The following is an 8,197-nucleotide window of genomic DNA, read 5'->3' on the forward strand; positions in this document are numbered from 1 at the left end:
CTCTCTTGCTCAAGGACAGGATCGTTCATAACTTTATCTTGTTAGCTATTTACATCCGGCAGACTACGACACAATTTAATGGACAATCCCTATGCCAGATTGAGAAGAATGTTGAGCATGGTGTGATACACAGCACAATCACATAAATCCAACAGCATTACAGGAACAAATAAAGATGAATAATTAAGTTTATTTCCTGTTTAAACTTGAACCAACTTAAAATGGAAAAAAAGTATTTTTCAGTCACCGTATAACCATTATTTATTTATGCAAGCTTACTTTGAGTTCTAAAAATGATTGTTGCTTCTAATTCATACGGATTTCCATGCAGGAATACTGGAAACATGTAAAAGATGTTTAATGAGATATTTAATTTAATTTTTCAAATTCTGTGATTAAAACTATTAAGAATTTAGTTAAGGATTTAAAATTATGTAAATGTATTTTAAGAAAACTTTGAATAAAATTGATTTTTTTAAATGTATTCCTTTAGTGAACAATTACACTTTCATGGATTAAATATACACTTCTTTCTCTTTGACTTGAAAACAGTAGTGAAGTCAATTCATATTATCAAAAAGCACAGCCATTCAAGATAACTGAAGTCCATCCAGATATAATAATAATAATAATAATTGCTTACACTTATATAGCACTTTTCTGGACACTCCACTCAAAGCGCTTTACAAGTAATGGGGTCTCCCCTCCACCACCACCAGTGTGCAGCCCCACCTGGATGATGCGACAGCAGCCATAGTGCGCCAGAACGCTCACCACACACCAGCTATCAGTGGGGAGGAGAGCAGAGAGTAATGAAGCCAATTCATAGATGGGGATTATAACACATTCCATAATGAAATACAAATTATTCTTTCTCCTCTGTTTAAGTGGGGCTGTGCTTCTACTAGGCGTGACCTGAAGTACTTAAGAAAATCACTGCCTTGGATTTCTCTATTACAAGCAGGTGTGTGAGCAGTACACATTACAGGAGTGAGGGAATCAATATAGTGCAGGCAATCAGAGAGAGAAAAAAAAAACAACCGAAAGCAATTCTTTGCCCTTTAAGACTTTACACTTCAACATTTTTCCCCATACATCTGACATCATAACAGCAAAACCAAAGTAATATTTTACTGGCTTCTGAAATATATAACCAAGTTCTAAGGAAAAAATTGTGACCAAATCAATACAACGCCAGCTACCCCAAATCACAGGGGACTCCATGGAAATAACAGACTTACAGCCGCATGGCTTGAGCCACTGTTCTAAAGGAATTAGAAGATAATTGCTTCCATATTCGACTTGTTTCCAAAACGGAATTCATTATAAAAGTAAACCAGATAACAAACTATTCTGTTCAATATAATTTTTTCCACAGAGTAAGAATCACGCTGAAAATAAAAATAAATTAGCATTTTGGTTCTACTGCATCTAATTGGAAAAAAATAACAAAATCTGCAACTGTGACTATAAATGTAATTATGCAAGTGTTATTATTTTGAATTATGTTCATCAGAACAGGCAAGACAGTAGCACCACTGATGTCAAGGAGTGACGGATAATCTCCATCCATCTCACAGAGTGGACAGACTGCAGTTGATGTGCAGGCTTAGAATGCCTTAACTGTTGACCTCAATGAAAGGCATTACAGACAAAGACCCCTAACGTTGAGCAAACCTAAAAAGTGCTCCAGAGAGCAATGTGTTGTTTTCCATCTTTCTACTTTTTTTAGCTTGGTTCTCTGCTTCTTAGGAGGTTAACTGAAGATATAAAGTGCAGTGCAGTGAATTAGTTGTAGTTCGTGGGCCAGGTGGCGATGTTGCAGTAGAGGAAACGAGAAATGCCATAGCAGTGCACAAACGTCTAGTGTATTGTTCTGTCTAAAATATACTGAAGGTGGTGTAATATCCTGTCACTGTACTACAAGGCATTATTTTTTAGATTCAGCATGCAACATTAAACCTAGTACAGTACAAGATATAAAATGACATTGTAACTCTCCCCAACATTAACAAATAACTTGATTTTTGTCTTTATGACCTTCAAGATGCAGATCATCTGAAAAATCTACCAGAACCACTATAGGGAAAAGTATTTCCCTTTGCAGCAAATAAACAGAAATAACTGCACAACAACTTGCAGTGGCATTTCAAAACACCTTTTATCTCCCCTGCCTTGAATCATTTTGATATTCTGAGGATTTGTACTTTATTGGTTTAATTTACTTATTTTATTTTTCTCTTTAATTCTAAAACCATGACAATTCATGAACAAATACATCTGAAGTTGCAAAATTAATATTAAAAAAAAATAAAATGTCATCACTTCCCTGACCCGAATGACTATGTTGAAAGCTTTACTCAAATGATCTATAAAATACTTTTCATGTAGCAAAACATAATACAAACCAGAGAACAGCGGGCAGGAGCCACATGAGAAACAACAGAATAAAGTCTGTCCCTTCAAACCATGCCATTTCTATTTTCTTCAGGACTTATAACCTTCCCTTCAGAACCAAAAGAACCTCCAAAGAAACCCTTTGCACAACCTCAACACCCCACTCTCACACCTGCAGCAAAAATCAAGTGTTTAATCACCCTGTTAACATTTGCAAAAGTCCTACTACGCTTTCTATAGAGTCCTGCTGAGCACCTATTTGCAGGGATCTGAAGTCCTGCATTCCCAGCTGGGATGAGGCCATGCTCAATCCATTAGTCCTTCCTGCATTATTCTATCCTTAGGCTGTGACTTTGGGGTAAAACAGAGCAGTCAAAGAGAGACTAACAACAGGCATACAAGATTGAGATTTAGGTTTAACAGACACAGATCTCAGGAACATTCTCTCATATTGAGTAATAATTAACATTACATCAGAGTGATCTAGCAGCGTACATAGTGTAATTCACTCTTAATCACACAACACACATTTAGCTTTTAATATTGCGATTTCATTTCAGCACTTATCCACATAAAAAAAATGTTACTCGAGTTTCTGCTTCATCTCAAAATTAAAGAACAATTTTAGGCTTTACAGCATTGTTTCATTTGCAAAGTAAGTCAACCTACAATCTTACATTAACTGTTGGCTCACAAGAAAGGAACCTGATTGCCTCACATACAGTACTGTACATCCCTGCAATAGTCTGAAAGGAAGATTCAGCTACACCTGGGCTATTGTGCATAACTTAGTTTTAACTTAAATTTCATTGTCCAAGACAAAGCTTACAAAAAGAAAGGTGTAGTGTACTGTGCTTTAAATCTACAATATAATTTGCTTAAAAGACAGGCTGATGCCACGATTGGAAGAAATTTGACACCATGAGAGCAGGTCGACAAACTGAGTTCCAGAGACAGGTGAGGAAAGCACTTACCAATGAGAAATCTCTGCAGCCCAGCTACTACCCTCAGGGTCCACAAACAGGAAACTTTAGAAATCCAGTCTTCGGAAAAACTTCAAAAATAAAAGAAAATGGGACAGGTAGTTCAGCTTCCAAAGTCCAGGTAAGGCTGTTTTACTGCTGCTCAATATGACCCAGAGAGGAGGTGTGAAAGAAAGGGGGAGGGAATGTGCACACAGGCTCTTCAGATGGTATTCACTCCCTGAATTTCAGCCTTGCTTCTCATCTGCTGCGCTCCTCCCCCTCCCTCTGGCTTGCTCGCTCTCCTCTCTCTCCTGTCATTTGCCAAAGTTACAGCACGTGAGGCTTCCTATCTCATTCTCTGTGAAAGCAGCAGACAGCTGGTCGAGAGACCCCCTCCCCCTTCAGTGATGGCGAAGCACTTTTTAGGGACTATATTTTTAAACCCTTACTGAGGGCAAAGCAGAGAGCTGCTCGAGTCCAGTTATTGTGCAGCCACTTTAAAATTTAGATTTCAAAGTACCTACACTTTGCTTAGTTATTTTTCTAATTTTTAATTTCATCCTTAGCAATCATGTCATTAAAATGCATTTATTTCATATACTGTACGTCCTGCACGAGAACCTCTAAAACATTGAGAGATGTTATATATTGGTTGAGGTTTATCATATGGACCCCAGTCGTTTTGACAAGGAGGAGTCTCCTGTATCAGACTTTAGAAAATGTTGTCATTCTTGAGAATCCTAAACTTGACCTGCAGTAAAATGGGTTGTGCCACATTCTGTGTGCATTATAATCTCAGTCTGGCAAAGACTTCTCGAAGGTGGAGTTCAGGCAGCACCTTCCTACAACAAATTCCACCAAACACATTTTGCTGAGGTGTATCTGTATAGCGGGGAGTGAGAAAGAGATGGGAGAGGGGTTCCCATTCACAGTTCTCTGTTGTAATACTCCAGATCTGGCGATTTACCATGCTTAGTGCTCATGGCCAGACTATTCAATGTGCTCTACCATTCCTGTTCAAAGTCGACACATAGCCAAGGTTCCAACTCAAAAAAGAAAACAGTGAATCATTACAAAACCACCCTCTTAGCTCTTTTTGGCATTATTCACGTTATAATTTAATAGCTGAACACTGCTTTAAATTACAATCTATACAACATATAACTATAAAGCTTTCTGAAAAAGAAAAAATGCCACATTATCAAGAGGTGTTTATACTTGAATATGAACCGAGCTAAGTAATGGTTTATGGATTGACTGTAATAGCTGTTTGTGTGTACAGTCTGCAGTTCATAGTGATGTAAACTTATTAAATATGCTTTTTGTACAGGGTATAATTTAAATATGCCTTTGCTAAGCCAGCTAACACAAGTCTTCACACTATAAAATGCATAAATGATCAAGCAGTGTCAGCTTTCCTGTTTCATTAAAATCAATCGGTAATAAACAGATGCCAATTAGCCATAAAAATATTTGCACATTTGTACATCTGAATGTCCTGTTTTTCACAGCAGTATCAACTTATTATGTCCCAGTGCTGTCAGTGACAGCATGGGGCAATCTGAGGCTCCTTATGGGACTTAACCAAAAAGAAAGAAATATTAATTTAAAGCTATAAATATTAATGGATATTATCAGGGGAATAGTTAAATATTCACAGTTAAAGAATTCCTTTATAATTAATGAGCTACTGTCAACCTGAAAAATACTAACCTTACACCCATGTTAATTAACTCTATACATAAGATAAATGGACTTTTAGAGCTCCGGTTCAGACAGAACAATTAATTTCATAAAAGATAAAGGGATCCTCTGGTTAATTATCTAACGGGACCTGGCATTCAAGAGAAACGTACACAAGAGGCTTTTGATGGCAGGAGGCAACTTCAACAATGTTACAACTGCAGTGCTTGGAGGTACAGCCTTTAAATAATTATTAAAATTATATATTATATATAAAATAATTATAATTAATATGTTCAAATAAAGAAACAGAGGCTAAGAAAATAAGCTTTACATCTCAAAAACTCCTGCTTTATTTTCAACTGATGTGTTGTTGAGGATAAAAGCAGAAGCACAGAAGGACACGAGAAAGCAGTCAATGTTTCCTTGCTTCACTCATGAAAGCAGGGAATATCCAGAACACCAGGTTTCTCTTAACAGTGACTAAATCACAACCTCACAACAGAGGAAAAGAACAAATTGAAAAGAAGGTTACATATAAAAATATTTTTTTAGAGCTTAGCAAAGAGTTAGCAAATCATCTTCATATATCTTCCAATTCTCTTCATTGACAGCACATGAATTATCCAAAGTGCCAACTGTAGCATTAAACAAGACATTGCCAAATGAATGAAGCATCATTCTCATACACCTTTTCATGCGTTCTCCTGTTAGGAATAGATGGCAGCAGGAGCTGAAGAGAGTTAACACATAATCAGAGAAGCAAAGACCATTTAACGTTACAGTATGTACTTTCATGTCACCTTCATGTTCCCGAACTCCCTCCCAACAAAAGGAAAGGTACAGCTTGTATCTACTGGCAGATCCTCCACAATCACTGCAATGAACTTTATTCACACTCCTTTTCCAATATCAAGAATTAGAAATTTGGTCGCACAAGTAACACTGCTTTAGTCATTGCTGGTGATCTAAATGTGAAAACTATTGCTTGACAGTTTAAACAGATCTATACTCAGGTCTTGGGTATCCTAACATCCTTACCTACATTAATAAGACAAAAGACTACTGGCACGAGTTAGAAGAGAATTAGCACCTACAGATGTTTATTTGAAATGCTTTCTGGAAAAACTTACTTCTTTATGGTTCTATAAAAAAATACAGATATTTTGTTAAATGTAATATAGCTCTGCTACAATGTTATAATTCATACCAATGAATATCAAAAAGCCAAAAGCCATACTTTCTGAATGCCTATTTCTTACATGATGTGAAATTCAATAACTAATGGGGGGGAAGTCTGGCTCACACTGCTATTTCCAGACATTTAAAACATTTCTTGGCACAGTTCCCCCAATTATCCTCTCAGAAACTGGCACAGGAGGATATCGCTCAAAGGTTTTTTCCAATGCTCTCCAAAGTGCCTTGGATAGAATGTTCACTCAGCGTCTGCAGTAAAAAGAAAGCCACTCCCAAACGGATATGCAGTTTTTGTATTTCTTCCCTGCTGTAATGAGAGGCTTGAAGGGTTCAGAGATGGAATCAGGAGTATAGATGTCTAAACCATCATCAAGACACTTCTCCTCACAGCTGCTCTCTGGGGGAATCTTTTCATTCCCACAATAAATATACAGTGGGAAAGAGCACCTGCTCTCTGACACCAGCTATTCCCTGTTATTAACTCTTCCACAATAATAACCCAAAGATAAAAATCAACTTGCACTGTTCCAGTTCTTTAATACACAAGGAAGAATTATTTTATATTTTGCAGTACCCTATACAGTATATATATTAATTCAGGTGTTCAGAGAACATTTTGAAACATTATTTTGGTGTCCAACACAATACAAAGTGTATCCACCAAGAACTTATTACTGTTCAATAGTACTCAAAAGTTACATATTCATGCTGCTCATTTAAAGATAAACAAAGAAGAATACAGAGGAGAGATTATAATTAAATATGTGATGACATTTGAGTGAGGAAGTGTTGCTCTGCTAATACTTTTTCACATGGATACAACAAGCTCTCCAAAATAAAAGCCCTTAGAGCTTTAAAAGTCCATCTTCACTCTTTGTCCTGATTACCATGATACCAGACTACTGATGGAGCTGTATTTAGATGGAAAATTACCAGTCTCTGGTTTGCTATCTCACCCATACCCAAATAGAGCTCTCTAATGTGGAGCCGGTGGCAGCTCTAATCTTCAACTAAGAATGTGAGCTGGCTTTCCACTCCAGGGAGCAATTCCCACTGTTTTGTGGGCACAGCAGCATGCACATGGGTGAGCATCCCCTCTCAATCTAGACTGAGCAGGGCATTACTACAGAATAAACAGCCGTGCTTTCAACCATTAGAGTGCCAGAAAAGCTTCTGTTAAAAAGCCTAAACAAATTAAAATGCTTCGCAAAGTATCTCAAAATAAATTACTAATGATACACACTTTCCAAGACTGAAAAAGACTTTAGCAAAAGTGAAGGTTTCTAAAATTGTGTCAGAGTAATGGGAGAGGTGAGCAGCTGGTAAACTCTAAGGTCACTATTCTTCTTGTCTCAGGCAGTGGACAGAAACTGAAGGCATGCCTTCCTCCAGCGGAGCCTGCGGCTGTCACCACCCTCCCCTCTCTCAAAAAAAGTGAAAATACAGAACTGTAAATTAAAAGAAAACAAAGAAAAAAACAGACATGAGAATGCAACACAACAGGCATATCAGTAGGATTTAATCAGAATGAGGGCAGCACTTTCCCTTGAGGTACAGTAGATATTGGAAATTACAGACCAGCTCAGATTAATCAAGAGCTGGTAACTGAGCCTTGTTGAATTATACCAACAGCACATGCTAACAAACTAAATAATGTTCCTTTTTTTGGAGTTATAATTGGATCATTCTGTCATGCTTTTCAAACCCATATCAGGTCCCCCTTTCCCTCGTTACAAAATGTTTTCTGCTTCTCTGTCAGACTCTCAGACCTACAGTACACGTCTGTGAGAGCCTGACACTTCGCATAGCCAAGCCACATTTCTGATTCAGTTGTGCCAAGAAACATGCATCCTAAGGGAAACAAAATAAGTACTTCTAATAACAGAAACTTTGGCCCTGGCTTTGTAAAGCGTTTTCAAACAACAAGTGCTGCCAGACACAATATGTGTGCAATA

This window comes from Lepisosteus platostomus, chromosome 20, assembly GCF_059453375.1.
Source record: "Lepisosteus platostomus isolate fLepPlt1 chromosome 20, fLepPlt1.hap1, whole genome shotgun sequence".
NCBI lineage: Eukaryota > Metazoa > Chordata > Actinopteri > Semionotiformes > Lepisosteidae > Lepisosteus > Lepisosteus platostomus.